Source organism: Rhinoderma darwinii, chromosome 2 (assembly GCF_050947455.1).
Source record: "Rhinoderma darwinii isolate aRhiDar2 chromosome 2, aRhiDar2.hap1, whole genome shotgun sequence".
In the NCBI taxonomy this organism is placed as follows: Eukaryota; Metazoa; Chordata; class Amphibia; order Anura; family Rhinodermatidae; genus Rhinoderma; species Rhinoderma darwinii.
Genome location: NC_134688.1, coordinates 129,587,115 through 129,607,607, shown reverse-complemented (window position 1 = coordinate 129,607,607; position 20,493 = coordinate 129,587,115). Strand labels below are relative to the sequence as shown.

The window sequence follows — 20,493 nt, the reverse complement described above, 5'->3', positions numbered from 1 at the left end:
GTTATATATGGAACGTTTCACGCGCTGAGCCCGCGCCATAGGCTGCGGCTGTCAGCCGTGTATTGCAGCTGATACCCGGGACTAACGGACAGAAACAGCGATCGTGCTGTTACAGGAGCCTGTAAAAATCACAATATACTGCAATACATTAGTATTGCAGTGTATTCTACCAGTGATCTAACGATCGCTGGTTCAAGTCTCCCAGGGGGACTAATAAAATATGTAAAAACAAAAGTAAATAGTTATTATTAGTGGAAAAAATTAAATAAATATTGAAAGTCCAAAAAGAAACCCTTTTCAAATTTTTTCTCTAAAGTAATGTAAAAAAATAAAAACAATACACAAAATTTGTATTGCTGAGTCTGTAAAAGTCCAAACTATTACAATATACCATTATTGAACACGCACGGTGAACGCCGTGAAAAATAAAGAGTTTTAAACGGCAAAATCTTTTTTTGGTCACCTTGGCTCTACCAACAAATTTAATAAAAAGTGCTCAAAAAGTCTTATGTACCAAAAAATGGTACCAATAGAAACTACAGCTCGTCCCGCAAAAAATAAGCCCTCACACTACTCTATTGACTGAAAAATAAAAAAGTTGTGGCTCTCGGAAAGCAGGGAGGAAAAACGAAACAGCGAAACATGGATCAGTTCGGAAAGGGTTAATTACTTTCTAATGAAAAAGCATTTATGACCACATGTGGGGTTTAGCCGTACTCGGGAGAAATTGCTTTACAAATGTTGGGGTGCATTTTCTCCTTTATCCTTTATGAAATTGAAAAAAATGCAACTTTTTAGTGGAAAGAATGTTGATATTAATTTTCACGGCCTAAGGCCTTATTCACACGGACATGTCCGTTTTGCGTGCGCAAAAAACGCTGCGTTTTGAGCGCACAAAAGGTCCGTGTGGCATCAGCATATGATGCGCGGCTGCGTGATTTTCACGCAGCCGGCATCATGATGACACTCTGGTTTTAGGTTTACAAACAGAAAAGCACGTTGTGCTTTTCTGTTTTCATTCATTGTTTTTACTACTGTTGTGCGAATCACGCACGGCACCCGGAAGTGCTTCTGTGTGCCGTGCGCGATTTGCACGCACCCATTGACTTCAATGGGTGAGTGCAGCGCGAAACACGGGCAAATTTAGGACATGTCATGAGTTTCACGGAGCGCACATACGCTGTGTGAAATTCACTGACAGTCTGAACGTCCCCATTTACTTATAGGTCCGTGCAACGCGCGTGATAATCACGCGCTTAGCACGGATGTATAACACGTTCGTGTGAATAAGGCCTAATTCTAATAAATTCTGCAAAAGACGTGTGGGGTCTAAATGCTCACTATACCCCTATATAGATTCCTTAAGTGGTGTAGTTTCCCAAATGGGGTTACTTTTGGGGGGCTTCCACTGTTTCGGTCTCTCAGTGGCTTTGCAAATTCGACATGACACCCAAAAACTATTCCAGCTAAATTTGAGCTCCAAAAGCCAAATAGCGCTTCTTCCCATCTAAGCCCCGGTGTGGGTCCAAACAGCACTTTATTACCACATATGGGGTATTTACGTAATAGGGAGAAATTGTTTGACAAATGTTGGGGTGCTTTTTCTTCTTTATTCCTTGTAAAAATTAAAAATGTCTACGTTTTTCCAGAAAAAAAAAAAGTAGATTTTTACCTTTACAGACTAATTCCAATGAATACAGCAAAACAACTATGAGGTCAAAATGCTAACTTTACCCCTAGAAAAATTTCTTGAGGGGTATAGTTTCCAAAATGGGGTCACTTTTGGGGGGTTTCCACTGTTTTCATCCCTCCAGTGCATTGCAAACGCGGCGCGGCACTGAAAACTATTCCAGCAAAATCAGAAATCCAAATGGTGCTCCTTCTCTTCTGAGCCCTGGTGTGGGTCCAAACAGCAGTTTATTACCAGATATGGGGTATCGCTATAATCGGAAGAAATTGCTTTACATATGTTGGGGTGTTTTTTCTACTTTATTCCTTGAAAAATTGTAACATTTCTACGTTTTTCACAAAAAAAGTAGATTTTCATCTTCACATACTAATTCAAATAAATTTAGCAAAAACACTGTGGGTTCAAAATGCTAACTATACCCCTAAATAAATTCCTTGAGGGGTGTAGTTTCCAAAATAGGGTCACTTTTGGGGGGTCTTTACTGTTTAGCCAGCACAATACCTATTCAAAACTGACATGGTGCCTAAAATATATTCTAATAAAATGAGGCCCCAAAATCCTCTAGGTGCTCCATTGCTTCTGAGGCCGATGTTTCAGTCCATTACCGTACTAGGACCACATGTGGGATATTTCTAAAAACTGCAGAATCTGGGCAAGAAATATGGAGTTGCATTTCTTGGGTAAAACCTTCTGTCGTACAGAAAAAAAATGTATTGAAAATGAATTTTGGCAAAAAAAAATAAAAATGAAATTTGTAAATTTCACCTCTACTTTGCTTTAATTCCTGTGAAACGCCTAAAGGGTTAAAACACTTTCTGAATAGTCTTTTGAATACTTTGAGGGGTGCAGTTTTTAAAATGGGGTGATTTATGGGGACTTTCTAATATATAAAGCCCTCAAAACCACTTCAGAACTGAACTGGTCCCTGAAAAAATAGCCTTTTGAAATTTTCTTGAAAATATGAGAAATTGCTGCTAAAGTTCTAAGCCTTGTAACGTCCTAGAAAAATAAAAGAACGTTCAAAAAACTATGCAAACATAAAGTAGACATATGGGAAATGTAAAATAGTAAGTATTTTGTGTGGTATTAATATCTGTTTTACAAGAAGATACATTTAAGGTACAAATATGGACCAGTAAAATAAAAATAGTCCATGGTTTCTGTGGAAATCCGCATCCCACGTGTTGACATTGCAGAACACATGTAGAAACATGGCCATAAAGAAACATGCATGTGTGAATAGCTCAACAGAAAACAAATGGTTCTGTGCTAGACTGTAATACAGTGCCCAACATGTATTAACAGTACTATGCTCCATATGTTTCAGTAATGTTTGATATAGATTAAAAACACCACAATGCTGTATACCTCCGCAAGAATGAAATACCACCCTATTCTGAAACTGTACACACTCATCCTAAATGCAGTTGTATAGATTTTGTACATCAGCCCTTAGGCGACTCCGCACAAGGCCACACCACTTCTGGAACTGAAAACCTGCCGATGTTAATAAATGTGTTCTTGCTGTGATAAGCAGACTTATTTTTCTTAGAACGGTTTTAATGAAAATCTGCCTCACTGTAATGCACATGCCCCCACCCCAAAAAAAAAATACAAATACAACAAAAGACAACAACACAGGGATTCTACAGTTTCAGTTGCCCACAAAACTTATTTCTGGGACAGACTTTTAAAGTTCACACATTCCTGTACTAGTTTTACTTTCACTTCTACAACTACTGATCACTATTAGGCCCTGTTCACACACCGTTTTCTTACACATTTTTTGAGGTGGAAACCGCGTCGGAAAATGCGCCAAAAAATGGCCGAAAATGCCTCCCATTGATTTCAATAGGAGGCGGATAAGTTTTTTTCACCGCCAGCGACATGCCCTATCTTTGGGCGTTTACTCCTCTGATCTCCCATTGACATCAATCAGAGAAAGCGTATTTCGCTGCGTTTTTGCCCCTGGCACTCAATGGCTGCGAGCGAAAAACAGAATTTTGAGCCAGAATTTTCTGCCTGCAAAAAACTCAGTGTGAACTCAGCCTTACTAGACATTTAACAGCACTGTGTAGTAGTCTTGTACCCCTTCAAATGACCAAGTTTTGGGATCAAGGACCAGAGACATTTTTCATTTTTCATGCCTTATTCACACGACACTGAAAAAAAATGTCCATTAAAAACTGATCAACAGTCAGTTTTTCATGACCGTTTTGCATCAGTATGTCTCTAAATTTTCATCCATTTCCAGTCCGTCTGTCCGTTTTTAATGGCCGTTTGACATCCATTTTGCATCAGTTTTTCATGGCAGTTAAAAAAAAGCCTGACCAATGAAATTCATCAGGTTTTTTTTGTCCCAACCCCCTGAAAACAACCAAAGGAAGGTCACATGTTCACCTAGAAACGATTTACAGCCTCCCTGTATAATGCCATATACCTCCTGTATATGATGCCACACACCTCCCAGTATATACAGCACAGACCCCCTATATATGCCGCACAGACCCCCTATATATGCCGCACAGACCCCCTATATGATGCCGCACAGCCTCCCTGTATATGATGCCACACAGACCCCTGTATTTGCCACACCTCCATGTATATGCTGCCACACAGCCTGACTGTAGATGCCACACAGTCCCGATGTAGATGCCACACAGTCCCGATGTAGATGCCACACAGCCCCGATGTAGATGCCACACAGCCCCGATGTAGATGCCACACAGCCCCGATGTAGATGCCACACAGCCCCGATGTAGATGCCACACAGCCCCGATTTAGAAGCCTCGACGTGAATGCCCTACATACTCACTGATGCAGCTCTGTCTTCAGGTAAGGTCCCTGGTCTTCACGGGATCTGCGGCGACGCGATGACACATACTCAAGATGCAGCACTGTCTCCGGTGGTCTGGTCGCTAGTCTCACGGGATCTGTGAAGGCGCCGCGATGATGTCATTGCATCGCCTTCGCAGAACCCGTCAGACTAGCGACCAGACCAGAAGTAGTCAGCGCTGCATCTGTGAGTATGTGTGGTCGCACCGCCAATAGCCTGCAAATCCCCATGTCCCAGATCCGTTTTTAACAGTTCTTACATGTATTGACAGCCGTTAAAAACGGATCCATTGACCTCTATGGGGGGCCGTCAGGCCGTTAAAACGGCCAAAAATAGGACATGTCCTATTTTTTGACGGCCATTATTCACGGGCCGTTAAAAAAACGGCCGTGTGAATGCACCCATAGAACATAATTGTTCTGAAAACGGACGTGTGACGGTCGTTAAAAGGACGGCCATCACACAGCCGTTTTTCACTGTCGTGTGAATAAGGCTTCGTCTCTGTATTCCAGACCGTACAGCTTTTTATATTTTTATGTCAAAGCGGTTAAATGAGGCCTAGTTTTTTGAAGGAGATATAATTTCTGGTTTTACCATTTCAGGGTTTTACATTTGGTTTTACATTTGCATTTCATATTTATTGGTTTAATTTTGGAACTACAAGAAAAAAAAAAATAAATCCTGTTATTTTTCGGTTCACACACCTATTTTCAGACGTAATTTAGGCGTTTTACGGCTCCATTACGTCTGCAAACATCTACCCATTGCTTGTAATGGGTTTTACGATGTTCTTTTCAGACGCGGTGTAATTTTACACTTCGCTGTCAAAATATGGCGCATAAAAATAGGCCCACATCAAAGAAGTGCATGTCACTTCATTGACTTCATTGAAAAACAGCTCCAATTACGTCCGTAATTGACACCGCGAAAAACGCGAGTACTTGCAATTACGTCTGAAATTCAGGAGCCGTTTTCACCTGAAAACAGCTCCGTAGTTTCAGACGTATTTTGCGATTTATGTCATAGCCACAGAATATGCCATAAAGGTCTGCTAGATGTGGGTCACGGCTGTTTTCCTATGGAAGTTAGAATAGATTCACACGTGGCATAGTGTTAAGACAATGAATTGGCTGCAGCTAATCCGCAGCAAAAACAGCATGTTTTGTGTGTGGATTTTGTTGCAGATTTGCCACAGACTGTGGCGGATTCCACTCTTTGCAATGAATGCAAAGGATGAAATCCAAAGCAATTCTGCAGTGGATGCACAGATTTTGCAGTGGATTCACTGCGGCCTGATATGTGGCGTGAAATTATCAAACGTGTGAGCTTGATCATTTCTTTAACTTCTATAGTAATTAATGGACAGGACCGCACATTCTCCACCTGATTACGGTGGCACATAGGTCGGGTGACCCCTTTTCTTGAGATAGATGCAGTGCAGGTCCCAGCTCTGGGAACCGAACATATCAGACATTTGTGGCATATCCCATGGAAATACCCCTTTAAAGTTTGTAGTTACGCATATGGTGATGCCAAATATGTGGGGATTTTTCAGCGTCATATTTTATTTTACAAAATACATATTTTATTTATTTAAAAAAAAAAAAAAGGGTTTTGTTTGTGCACTTTATTTTTTTTATGGACTATACATTTTTCCATTTTTTTCGTCTCATATAGGTACTTTATTTATTTTTACTCTTGCTTTGTATCACAGCCCCACTTCTGCTGCTCTTGGAGGTGCACCGGCAGTCCACGCAAGATCATCATGAGGAGAATATGTCATGGTGCGGCAACTGACATCAAAGTTGGATCGAGGGAGGATCTGACCCTCTTCCCCCCCCCCCCCCCCCCGAGACCTCCACAGTATGAAGGGGCCACAGTGCTCCAGGAATTCAAGTGAATTGGGATCTCAAGTTGCAGTACCAGGCACAGCCGCACAGAGGAGTCACTGTCTGAGTAAACAATTTTGCGGATCAGAAGGGTTCCTGGGGTTGGAACCCCACCAATCAAACATTGATGGCCTAAGGATAGGTCATCAGTTTCGGGCTGCCAATAAACTCCTTCAATAGTTTTACTTCAAAGCTCAGGCAAAGCACTAGTATAGTATTTACAGAACCCAGGCTGTTGTAAGCAGTACCGATATTCTGCTGCCTGCAACCGAAAGGCTTGGGAAAGAAATAGTGGGGTATTTGCTTTGCAAAGTTATTATTTGATCAGTCTTGCTAATTAAAAACAATTAGGCCCAGTTCACACTTCAAAATAAGGGGAGAAGTACAAGGCCACATGCACACGATGTGTATTACGTGTGAATTTGGCACGCAGATTTTTTTGTGGCAAACCCGCAGCGTAATACAGTACCAGTAAAGTAAAGGATATTTCAAGTACAGTATCTCAACTACACACTGCAGAATTTTTCTGCACATAAATAGACCTGATGTGCGGATTTTAAAATCCACAGCATGTCAAATTATCCTGCGTTTCCTTCTCAGAATTGTATCAGGCAAATTTTTGAAGAATGAACCAATTTACGAAGCATGACATCTGCAGCTGCTTCCGCATAAAAATGTAAGATCTGCATCTAAAAATCAAACTACATTATGTTTGGATTTTACCTGCAGAATTACCTGCAGTTTTCATGCAGATTCTCCGAATTAAATTCTGCATGTAGCCTAAAGCTACGTTCACACGTAACGGAATTCCTGCGGATTTTCAGTCCAGAATTGGGGGCTGAAAATGCAGCTAGTTACAGAAGCAGAAAAGGGGAGGAGATTTTAACAAATTTCAACCACACGCTGCAGAAAATTTCAATGCAGAAATTGACCTACATGGGGAATTTTTAATCCACAGTATGTCAATTTATTCAGCGAAATAACAGGAAAAATTTATTTGCACAAATACTCTGAATTCAATGGGGAAGTAAAATTCCACAACAAATACCATCGTTGCAGATTTGTGCTGCGGAAATGCTGTGGATCTGCAGTAAAAATCTCAAGTAGGAAAATATTTTTAATAAGCCCTATTTCCAGTTTAAAATACAAAATATATTTACTCACCTTCCCTGGGATTTCCATAGCAATGCCGGCTCCCCAGTCTGGTCTCTGCGCTGTCAGCTGCACAGAAACCAGCCGAAGGACAGGTGAGCGTCGCTATAAGAACGCCAGGGGAGACGAGAATGTTTGTTTTGTTTAATCTTCTCTTACCCCCTCTCCGAAGGAACAAATCTGGCTGAAAATCTTCACTAAATCAAACACGATTTAGTGTGGACTTTGAAGGACTTCCCTGCGATATCTGGGTCGGATTTGCTTGGGTGAACTCACATGCGGCAGATTTTGTTGCAGAAAACTTCTGCGACTAAAAATCAGTTCCATTCATCTAAATTGTGTGGATTCTGCAAATTACATTCAGATGAATGAGAACGGACTTTCAGTCGCAGAATCCAGACTAAAGGGGGTTTTACACAGGACGATTAATCTGGCAGATAATTACCCTGTGTAAAAAGGGCAGTGATAGCAGATGAACGAGCAAACGCTCTAGCATCTGCTGGTTGGATCATTTTAAAAAAAAAAGTAAAAGATTATCGTTGTCGGCAGCACATCTCCCTGCTCCGTGTGACAGGAGCAAGTGAGCGCCGATCAACGATGTTCCGATCAGCGCATGCTGCACCGGCCGAATGTCGGCCGGAGTAAAAGGGCTTTAAGGCCCCCTGCACACATAGCGGATTTGTTGTGGGTTTTCCACAGGATATCCGCAGCAGAATCCGCTCGTGCGGATTTTGCTGCAGATTTCACCCCTTCTACGTAAGGGTAGAAAAACGCTAGGCGTGAACAGGGCAGATACGATGCGTCAAGCTGCACAGCGTATCCACCCTGAACAGCGCAGGAAATGCAGTGCGAGAAAACAGACCACGCTGTGGTGCATTTTTTCGGGCAGAAAGCAGCCCCTCAAAAAAACATTCCTACTTACCCCCTCCCTCTTTTCTGCGAGTAGTCCTGCCTGCTGTGATGACGTTGCAGGCCCTGTGACCGCTTCAGCGGTCAAATGGAATGAAAAGTCATCCCAGGAGGCCGGACTGGAGAAGAAGTGGTGAACTCTGGGCAAGTATAACTTTTTTCCTTACCTTTTGCAAATGTCGCAACACACGCCACTTTGTTGCGGGTATAAGAATTCCATTGAATTCAATGGGGAAAACCTGCAGCACAAGAGCAGCGATTCCACAGCATTAATTGATAAAACCGCACGTCAATTTATGTGCGTTTTTTCCAGCAACTTTTTTCCGCTGCGTAGGGGGAAGAGGTTTGTTGAAATCTTAGCCACACTGCTGCTACTGTAATACGCTGCAGATTTTCTGCAATGAAATCTGTTCCGGAAGATCCGCAGCGTTTGCACCTAGTGTGTTCCTACCCTTAAAGAGGGAAAACTGCAGTGAACATCCAGAACAGAATGTGCAAACCGCAAGTGTACAAATCTGCAGCACGCGCCAATTTCCGTGCTGAAAATGTTCCGCAGCACGTGGATGAGTTTTTCTAAATCTCATTCATTTGCCTGCAACAGTCTACCATTGCAGATTTTCTGCCCACATATCTAGATGGAACATCTGCAACAAATTCACTACGTGCGCAGGGGGCCGAGGAGTACGCTGGGTATGGATTAAAATAAATAATAATTTACTCGCATTTCAAATCCCCTGCCGCTGCAACCTGCTGAGGAAAGGGAGGGGGAGGATTGGAACTGCTGTGATCACTAAGTCTGCTGTGAATTCTTGCAAGGGTGGCACTGCTGCGACCAGTATAGTAGGAGAGTGGGCCTGTGGTGACAAGTGTGGTGGGGGGATTGTATAGGACTACTGGAGAAGTTAGGGAGAAGCATGCTGTGATTGATAGGGATATTTGGAGGTGTGGTCGCCCTCTTGTGTTCACTGGTGACCAGTGTGGTAAGGGGCTGCTGTGACTATTGGGGAAGAGATCCTGTTGTAAGAAGTGCGGTTGTGGGGGGGGGGCTACTGAGGAAGGGGGGCTGCTCTGATGACTGGGGACACAGCCACGGGTGCAGTGCAATGGATTAATTTTGCAGCATATCCCTCATCTTTCTGAGCTAGCTCCTACACCTTGAAAAGTATTATGCAGGCCTGGATTTGCCTAGCCTAGTCCAGTCTAAACCTGGGTATGAAAATTGTTGCCAAACCTCGAGCATAGAAAGCCTATGTAATGACCGGGGGGTAGGGAAACGGACAAGTGAGCCCTAATCTACCCGCCACTCTGTCCCTGCCTACTTGCAACGACCCGCCCTAGGCGACGGGGTACAACTGGGCGGCGGTCCCTGCACTCAGTAAGTGCACGACAAACACACAAGGGAATACAAGCAAGGGAAAGGGGCAGTTGCCCACGGCAACACCGTGAGCAACCAGAGTGGTGAACGAGCCGAGTCAAGCCAGGAGTGTGCGAGGTACCAAAACGAAGAGCAGAAGAGTAGTCAGTAAGCCAGGGTCTGTATGGAGCAGGAACAAAATAGAAGGAGCTGTAGCTGGGCCAGGAAACCACACGAAAAAGAATCACAAGCACTGGAGGAACAGGAAAGGCAGGCTTAAATAGACCGAGGGCGGGAGCTAGCTGAGTCTGGCCAGGTTGCGATAGGCTCTCCCACTCCTAAGCCTGCCAGCCTGAGTGGTGGAAGCTGGAGTCAGTCTCAGGGATGTAGATTCAGGTGCAGACTGATTAATTAAGGGAGTTAACCCCGAAGCTGTGCCTGGCAGATCCTTTACAGCCTATTTGGATTTACTCAATTAAAAGGTATTTAAACCAATGTGGTAGACCTACCCCAAGCTATACGTTTCTGGATACGCTTTTATCATCTTCTACAGTCAGCGACACATATTTCCCTCTGTAAATACTCCTGGGAAGTATTACTGAGCAAACGCATCCCAGATATCCCTGAACACGCTCAACTAATCTAATTTATGTTTCTGGCTACTAGAATTACACTAGCTGGGGCATGGACAAATAACCTAGATATCCTGGATTACGGTTAATGAGAAACTTTCTAGAAATTCTTAAAGACACGGTTGCACCATTCGAGAAGAACTGGTCCCCTTGGGTCCAATACTCTGTGGACATGAGAATATTCTCTGCACCTGCTTAATCGTCAGTTGGAAATAAGATTATTACACTTTCTTTAGCTTTCCTCTTCCTCCCTTTTTTTGTCTCCTTCATCCTTGTTCTGTTTTGGCTTCCCCGGAGTCCACTTGGAGGTCTTAATTTTTGTATCGTCATATTATGTTATATGTCATATAATATGTTCCAAAAATAAAAAAGAAGAAGCATCCTGCCCTTTCTTGGGGCGGGTTTTGCTCTTGAACCTTACTTTGAAATCAATTAAAGACAGGAAAAAAACAGCGCCATGCTGCTCAATGCGGTTTTTGATGAAAAAACGCTAGCGGATTTTACAGGTGAATAAGGTTCCCAAGCCAAAAAATATATAAAACGGTCCCAAGAATCTGCCTCAGAAAGCGTTTGCATAAAGACCACCTCTAAAAGCCTGAACGAAATTTGGAGGCAGATTTTTTTTTCTGCTTGGAAAAAAAAAAAACTCTGGGGCAGTAATGCATGTGGGAACCGAAATAATACATTAATAAACATCACAAGTGGAAGAACATAATGTGTCACTTCAACAGACAAGACATATTAGACAGGACGAATATTTTACTAACCTCACAACTGACATTTACACAAGCATACAAAACGTCAATGTTTCTGTATAAAGGGTTAACAGGTTGAGATCTACGCCACGGTACAGACTGCCTCAGCTCCACCCACATTTACCCGGATGACCGATGGACTTTAATCGCGGTACTGACGACTCCTGCAAACAACCACCTGACAGGGTCTGCTTTACTACTTATGTCATGAGAGGCCGGGATAACAGGGAAAACAAAATGCTGCATGTTAAATAATATTATTATTTTCCCTAGAAAAAGCTTTCTGGTCCAGGAAAGAAACACATACAAAAAACACCACACCAGTCAGCAATTTCCACTAGAATAATAAGAATTATTTTTTTTTAATGGACCAGAGTGGTGCAGTTTCTTGTTGAAAGCAGCCATGTTTTTCTAATCTCATACAACCAGTTTAAATAATTGCAGTAATAACCTGTCAGTAGGTTCATGCTGCCCGAATTATGGGCCGGACGACACCTAACTAAATTATACTCTTAAAACATCGCACGACAGGCCCGGAAAAGAAGTGTCCGCTGAGCGGTTTCCCTCTGGCATCTCCCAGTCCAGCTCAGATAAAGTGTAGCTAAACGTTTGACAAACTTCTGACATGTCATAGTGGCATGTCAGAAGTTTGGATCGGTGGGGGTCCGAGCACTGAGACTCCCACCGATCACTAGAAAGAAGCAGCTGAAGTTCTCGTGTGAGCGCTCAGCCGCTTCGTGTTTGTTCGGCTTTTTCCGGAAAGCTGATGTATCGGAGTACGGGCTCATAAACTTTCTATAGAGTCCGTACACCGATATATTTATTTCCGGAAAAAGCCGAACAGACACGAAGCGGCTGAGCGCTCACACGAGAACTTCAGCTGCTTCGTTTTAGTGATTGGTGGGGGTCTCCGTGCTCGGAACCCCACCAATCAAAACTTCTGACACGTCACTATGACATGTCAGAAGTTTGTCAAACGTTTAGCCACACTTTAAGGCTGGATTCACACGAGCATGTTCAGTCCGTAAAGGACGGAACGTATTTCGGCCGCAAGTCCCGGACCGAACACAGTGCAGGGAGCCGGGCTCCTAGCATCATAGTTATGTACAACGCTAGGAGTCCCTGCCTCTCCGTGGAACTACTGTCCTGTACTGAAAACATGATTACAGTACGGGACAGTTGTCCCACAGCGAGGCAGGGACTCCTAGCGTCGTACATAACTATGATACTAGGAGCCCGGCTTCCTGCAGTGTGTTCGGTCCGGGACTTGCGGCCGAAATACGTTCCATCCATTACGGACCGAACATGCTCGTGTGAATCCAGCCTTATGCACAAATAGGGAAATAACCTCTCTTGGCTCAGCCGTATTGTTGGGCAAGACAGAGGAAAGCTGCCCAGTGGAAACTTCTCCCCGAGCCCAGCACTTATTAAAAGAATGGAGGAAGATTATCAACACTAGAGCAAAGGAAAAGTGAAGTAGTTGCCCGTGGCAACCAATCAGATTCCAACTCCATTTTCAGAAAAGCTTTTGTAAATGATAATTATTAATAATTACTACGGTTAACTACTCCACTTCTCCCTTGCGCTAGTGTTGATAAATCTTAGGCCCTATGCCCATGAACGTATTTTTGCGGCTGCAATTCACCCGCAAATTTGCGGGTGAATTGCAGCCTCATTCATTTCAATTGGCCCACGCACACGACCGTGGTTTCCACAGGAGCCTGGAACGCATCAAGTACGAACAAGTATTATTACGGCCGTGTTTTGCGGTCCAGGCTCATAGAAATGAATGCACGCAGCCATGTGCATGGCCCACGATTTGCGGGCGACACTCTGTGGCCGTCCGACACGGCCATGCACATGGCTACGGTCATGTGCATGGCGCCTTCTCGGAAACCCAGAAGCTCTTTAGAGTTCACATTACCTTTTTTTGCCTACATTTAACTTATATGCCGATAAAAACCTCCTGATGTATACATTTATATTAAATGGGTTGTGAGGGATGCCCAACAATGGCATCTGTCACCACAGACTTTAGTGGTATCCGTTAAATGGATATGTCAGAAACTTGGGCAAGAGAGTTCATGACATTCGTTAAACGGATACCATTAAAGTTCCTTGGGTGACAGGTTTATCGGATCCTTTATAGTGGCATCTATGTGTCACACACAGACTATAGTGGTATCCATTGAACGATGACCCCAGTACTTGACAAATCCATTAAACGGATGCCTGTGACATATATGCCATAAAGTGGTATGGTCATCCACAGGATCCCACGCTAAAAAAAAAAAAAAAAGTACACCGGGCGGATCCTGCTGGATGGCATAGCATCAGGTTAGTAGAAACCTATGAACACGTTTTAGGGTTTACATCGGAGAGCTCAAGCTAAACAGAAACATGTGAACATGGGCTAAGGCTCTGTTCACACTAGCAATATGCTTTCTGTTTAAAATTAAAAACACTGCACATAGCTGGATCCATCACATGATAGATACCTCCAGAGCCGGACGGACCACATTAACTTACAATGGGGTTCGTTGGGTTCTGTTGAGGCGTCTATCTTATGCATGCAGCACTATTTTTCCCGTCAAATCCAACGGAAGCTAAAATGGAGGCTGCAACGCAGATATGAACATAGCCCAAAACAGTGCAATATAGTCAAGGGCACCTGTCGCTATTTCATGCTGTCCATGGTTAGGGCAGCATTAACCTGCTGATGGGTTACTCTAAAAATACATTTCGTTTTATTTTAAGATATATTGGGATAAATATGAAACAATTAGAGACATTTTAGAGGGGAGCAAACATTTCACAGCACGGTGTGTGATCATATTCAAAAGACATGCCACCAAATATTTGAGATGACACCGTTTGCAGGAAGTGGCAGAGGTCTGCGCCTGTGTGGTAGCAGCACTACATATGTATACAATACTCCACATACTGCAAGGTCTGTTCATTCTGGAAACTCCCGAGACTGGTAAACCACATTGTGAAAACAATGACCTGATAACACCATCAGCAGAAACGAGGAGGGCGAAATATGTGAAAAGTAATACATTCCAAAACTAAGCTTATTGCTAACCTTCACCTTTATGTTGGCAGACCTGCTCCTCGTGATAAAGTGGCGCTCCACCTTTGAAAAACATGTAATATAATTTATTTTACAACCATTTTGTATCTAGTGCAGTGTAGACAGGCTAGTTGCTGTGGAGTCATTTGTTAAAGAGACTCTGTCACCACATTATAAGTGCCCTATCTCCTACATAAGGAGATCGGCGCTATAATGTAGGTGACAGTAATGCTTTTTATTTAAAAAAAACGATCTATTTTCACCACTTTATTAGCGATTTTAGCTTTATGCGAATGAGTTGCTTAAGGCCCAAGTGGCCAATCAGCGTCACGCACTCCTCTCCATTCATTTACTCAGCGCATAGGGATCCTGCTAGATCCTTATGTGCTGTTTTATACGAACACATTAACGATACTGAAGTATTTGGACAGTGAATAGACATTCCACGGGATGTCTAATCACAATCTCTGCACTTCGTTACGGTGTCTGTGGTAGTTACAGCAGAGGAAGCGTAATCTCGCGAGATTACGCTGTCAATGACAGGTTACAACGAGATTACGCTTCCTCTGCTGTAACTACCACAGACAGAGTAACGAAGTGCAGAGATTGTGAATCGACATCCCACTTGGTCTGAAGTAAAAACACGCCCACAAATAGATCGTTTACTTAAATAAAAATCATTACTGTCACCTACATTACAGCGCCGATCTCCTTATGTAGGAGATAGGTCACTTATAATGTGGTGACAGAGCCTCTTTAATATGTCATCATGTTTAAAGCCACAGACATGAGATTTTTGGTGGGAATTCAAAGCCACGGTCTGTGGTGCCTGCCTGATCGGCTCCTAATATTAACCTCTGTGAACCTTTGTTATTTTTAGAGATAAGTGGCAAAAGAAGTGTATGGCAGCCCTTAATCCCTGCCCCTAGTGAAATAAACACGCATGTTTAGTCAACCCGAGCACGGGCTTTTACGGGCCAGTTGTCAGGATGGCTCATTCGACCGACAGTAGCGTTAGCAGCATTGGGCATTCATGTGCGGTCTTCTGCTGCAGGGTGTATTAAAGAGAATCTGTCACAAGACAGACACCTTTTATAAAAAAGCATCCACTATATGCTCTTTCAGCGGGTACCATTGCACTTCGGAAGAGAAACCAATGCTTCTTCGTCCAATGACCGTGAACATGCACACTGTGCCAATATAAGCATGCATGTCAGACTATAGTCACACATCGCATATTAGGTGCAGATTTTTGTGCCAAGCCAAAAGTGGATCCAGAAGGAAGAAGTTCCTTCTTTCTATTTCCAATTCCTTTTGGAACCACTTCTGGCTTTGGCTCAAAAACCTGCATCAGAATCTGCAACAAATATGCGATGTGTGAATCCAGCCTTATGGGCTTGTTCAATTACCAGCTGTCTGAGGTGTATAGCCAGGTTTAATGAGAATATCAAAATCCAAAGTCTAATATTAATCTAAATTGGTGCGAGTTAACGGTTAATTGATCGGAAGGGGTGTCACAACCCCTTTGTTCTATTGATCATGGGTGGGTCCCAGCAGTTGAGCCCTTATATCAGACCTAGGGATATGCCGTCAATGTTGTGATCAGGATAGGTTTTCAGTATCTGACAGAAAGCAGAGATCATGACAATGTTGAGCAACTGAAACAGAAAATGGATTAGAAAGTTGCAGAAGTTTGTGTTAGTGAGTTAGTTTTAGTTACATTTACTTAGTTTAAGGTGGGACACTTTATGATCTAATGCAGTCAATAAAGAGTTACTGAATTCCAGAGTCTCACTCCCCAACAAATGATGAGTTATGCTTACAAATGGGGAAAAAAAGTGAGGAACAGGAAATGACGTCATATTGATACATGAATAAGAGCACCAAGAGAGTTACTCTGTGCCAAAATAATAAAAGTGCAATTGTGATCCCTTCTAAAATGGAATCTGTCATCAGGTTTATGCTATATACCAGCAGCTTACATAATTCCATCGCTGTGTCACTAAGGCTTCGTTCATATCTGTGCTAGGACTCCGTTCCAATGCTATTTATTTCGTCAAAACGATGGAAACCCTTGCACAACGGAGAAAAACAGAAACCATTGGCACCGGATCCGTCACCGTTGAAATCAATGGTGATGGAAACGAAAACCTATGGTTTCCGTTTGTGTCTGTCAGGGCTCTGTTCCGACGGAAAGCTCCGACAGAACATCGGAAGGAAGCCCTAGCACAGAAAACAAGAAAAGTAGTTAGTCTCCAGCGTACCAAAGTTTCACGAGTCACCATGACTGTGGCCGGGGTAAGTATGCCTTAACCTCAATGCCCCACTAACACACATGTAAGGCCTATTTCACATCACGTTTTTTCCTTCAGTCGGAGGTATACTTTGGAGACTCCCAACATATACCTCCGACGGAAGGCTGCAACATAACCCACTCTATAGGCATACAGTAGGATACGTCACCCTTGAACCCCCCTGGAGGAGCGCTACCTGAAGAACTATGCCCGGGGAAGCTCCTGATGTCACTATCCATATATACATGGAGAGTGATGTCAGGAGCTTTACAATGCCAGAGTCCCCGTCCAGAGCATCGGAAATGCTCTGCATGGGGACTCCGGCACTGAGGAAGCTCCTGAAGACACGGTCCATATAAGAACAGTGATGTCCGTGCCTCCCCGGGGCCAGACTCCGTTCAACATATACCTGTAATGGATGCCATACAGTGGCATATGCCCAGGTGTTACAAGAAAAAAACAAAATAAAAAACCCTTTTTTTTTCTGGGATCCCTTTACGTTGGCATAGCGTAGTCTAGTACGCGATTCCATTCTTCACAAAAAAGGTATACTAACGTATACCAGACCAACGAAGGCCAAAAAGACACTCTTTTGGCCTTCGTCGGGCTAATAAAGCCCTACGGACACGTTTAGTAAGTACGTCAAAAGCTTTACCGATATACAAACTAAACGAGGGGCCAAAGCGTGATGTGAACAAGGCAGGAGGTGTTGCTTTTGGGGTGCGGGGATACAGTCTGGTGGCAGTGTTTATGGGGACAGTTTTATGGCATTGTTAATATCTGCAGCATGTTTTATATGTTGCAGATTGTTTACAAAACTCTGCCGAGTGAAATCCACTGCCAAATCAGCATGTCACACGCAGATTTTGTTGGAGATCCGCTATGTACTCAAAGGGCGCATTTTGTGAAGCCAAAATCCATACTAAGATACAGTGCAGAGCAAGTGAATTACGTTTTCAAAACCCCATTCACACATTACAGAAAAGTCCAATTGTATTTTAGGGCTTGCTGCGGATGTGAAAGTCTGCATTATGCTCTATTCTGCGGTTGAAAGGTGGCGGATCCCGCACAAGCAGTGTGGATTTTGATATGAGATTATAAAATCCGTCCTGTGTGAAAACAATCTTAGGATACATTCACACTCAGCAGGTAAATCTGCATGTATTAACCATTTCATACTAAAATTTGACAGGCCTTGCTGCGAATTAATGTTATCTACAGAGTGTGAACGCACTGTAGTTTGTAGTACATGGCGATATCTACGGTTCTGTATTATGGAGCTGTAGGCACTCCGTGTGAGGCACGGTAGAAGCAATGCCTCTAGCAGAGAACACCTCAGTAATAATATGTGATGCTACATTACACATATAAGATCGGAACAGTATGCGGCCAAGCGGTACAGTAAAGATCCGTAATATGGCCGTGTACTTGTGGCTTTAGGGAACGTTCGTATGTGCCCACAGGTGCTGCAGACTAAGTGCAGCCAAACTGTTAAATACAGGTACAATTCTCCGAATCACATCTCTTCCAGGCAGCTCTGCTGAGGGGCGGTGGTAGCTTAGAACAAGCAGATCACAATGAAAGCAGCCAATCTCTGGCTGCCATGTCTATTTACAAGTCAGAACACAGCCCACATAGGGACCTCTCCCACAGTCACATGATGATATTCCCAGCAACTGTCTGGCACACTGCCGTTCTTTTCCAGGGAAATCCCAGACTGAGAGGAAAGAACCCAAGAAAACATGTCTTGTGAAACATCAGAGAGAATAATAATAAGAGCTCTTTGGTATGGGATATCTGTGCCGAGACTACAGGTTAGCGGACTGCACAGCCCATGAATTGTATACTGACCTCTAGAACGATTCACTTACACTAATGAATACATCCTTTGTTTATAGCCAAGCTTCGTACTGACATATCATTGAGCCATGTCAGAATATAGAACTGGTGGGGGACTGCAAGCTAGATCATCAGATCAAAGCGGCCTAAGGCTCTCTACCAAGTGCGCCCAGAACAGTGCCAATCTATCTCATAAAATGGCGAGAATGCTGCGTTTCCTTCCGATCAGGTTTGGGGCAGCTCACAGACCCCCAAAAATGCCATCTTGTAAATGCTCTCAATGACACGTCAGAGGATGGAAGTTAAAGGGGTTTTCCAAGACCAATTAACTAATTCCTAATTAACTAAACATCTAAAATCAACGCAATTTGTAATATACTTGCGTTTTCATAGTTGTTACTAATGCCATATCTTGAATGTGGTGACGTGATGTGTCGCCCACAGTAAATCCAGACTTCCTCCGCTGCCCTGTACATGAGCTATCACTTCCTTCCGGCAGGCTCAGTGTACGGGCACGTCATTCCTGACGTCACCGTACACTGTGGGAAGGGTGGACCGGATACCCTGCCTCTTCCGTCTGGGAGCATGCGTGGTTGATACACAGTGTTCACTACGCATGCTCGATCCTCTGCTCTCACAGCGTCTGCGTGGCTTGTCCTCCCCCCAGACGTTGTTGAATTCCCATTTGCGCTAGGCATCTTAGGATTTGTGGGCTAGGAGAGTACAGGAAACGGGCGAGTAGCAGTAGTACCGGATGTAAAATCAGCCACAGCGAGTAAAATGAATGAAAAAAGCTGGGCAGCATTGTTAAACAGGACCAAACAGGAATATCCTAATAATAAAAAAAAACGATAATCGGAAAAAAACTTTACATGTGACTAATCCACATACAACACATGCGGTTAGTAATTTTTTTTACGACGATTTTGATACGTTTTCCATGTTGGAACCAGCACCAAAAAAAATTAGGTTTTTACCATGGGACCGCTGCGCCAATCACATGGACTGCAGCGTCATCCAGGGGGGGCCGAAGCGGACTGCAAAGGGGGGACGAGTCACCATGACAACGGCCGGGGTACGTATAAACCGCCCGAAAAACTGCACCACAATGTGGTGCGGTTTTTCCGACTGAATTTTCTTCAGGTTCCAGGTTGGATACACTGCATAGTTTTACGGAGAGTATCCGACCTGTGAGAACCTAAAAGGGGATTTCCACTCAAAGCAGAAGATTGGCCATATAGTAGTAAGTGAAGTTAAAGGGGTTGCCACATCAGAGACATTCAGTTGCCAAAAGGAGCCGCTGACCCAAACAGAAAACAAGCATTTTCAGGGGAAACTTCGTACTACAAGGTGGCCATTCCAGCGATCCGCCATCAATGAAAGACATGGATGGTTCAGGTCCGGCAAAATGTGAGCTGCTCTCCGTTCTGGCTCGTAGAGGAGGGTCCCGAGCAGGGGACGACCTTCATGACATTCATATGCCCTAGTAGTCTAAATGTCTTCATAAAACAACGCAAAATCCAACGCTCGGTCCTTATGCTTCCCTTACTTACAGAGATATCGGTTTTGTTATGGCGACCATTTTTGCAATGACCACAGGGAGAGCAACTACACCGGCTGTCACTTTTGAATTACCATTGGCTACTGAACTAACTTATGGTTTCATAGCATTACTAGATTTGGGTGGAAATAGATTCCAATCAAGCACCAGACTAAATGGAATATAAGGTCACCGTAACTACAGAAACATAGTGACTGAATACATGTTACAAATCCAGTGTTCAAAATAAACTTTTTACAACATGAGAGAGTAAAAAAGCGAGGACAGTTGTGTAATTCCTCATTCGTGTGTGTTCCAGCCTGTACAATTATTGTGCAACAACTGGATAAACATCTGTGAAATAAAGGAGGGAGGAAAAAAAAACCGTGTTCCCATACCGGGAGTCGAACCCGGGCCGCCTGGGTGAAAACCAGGAATCCTAACCGCTAGACCATATGGGAAGGCTGTGTAAGCCAATTCAGCATAGCTCACACAGCCCTACCCACGTACAGAGCACATCACATGACGTC

The 20,493-nt window shown here is 43.6% G+C and overlaps 1 protein-coding gene and 1 non-coding gene across 4 annotated transcripts in view; both read right to left on the bottom strand.

Moving 5' to 3' along the window:
* ELF1 (E74 like ETS transcription factor 1) overlaps positions 1–20,493 on the bottom strand; it is a 130,373-nt gene that overhangs the window by 109,350 nt on the left and 530 nt on the right. The gene's annotated exons all lie outside the window — the stretch shown is intronic.
* On the bottom strand, positions 20,353–20,424 carry TRNAE-UUC (transfer RNA glutamic acid (anticodon UUC)). The gene has a single exon. It is a non-coding gene; the product is annotated as a tRNA-Glu (tRNA).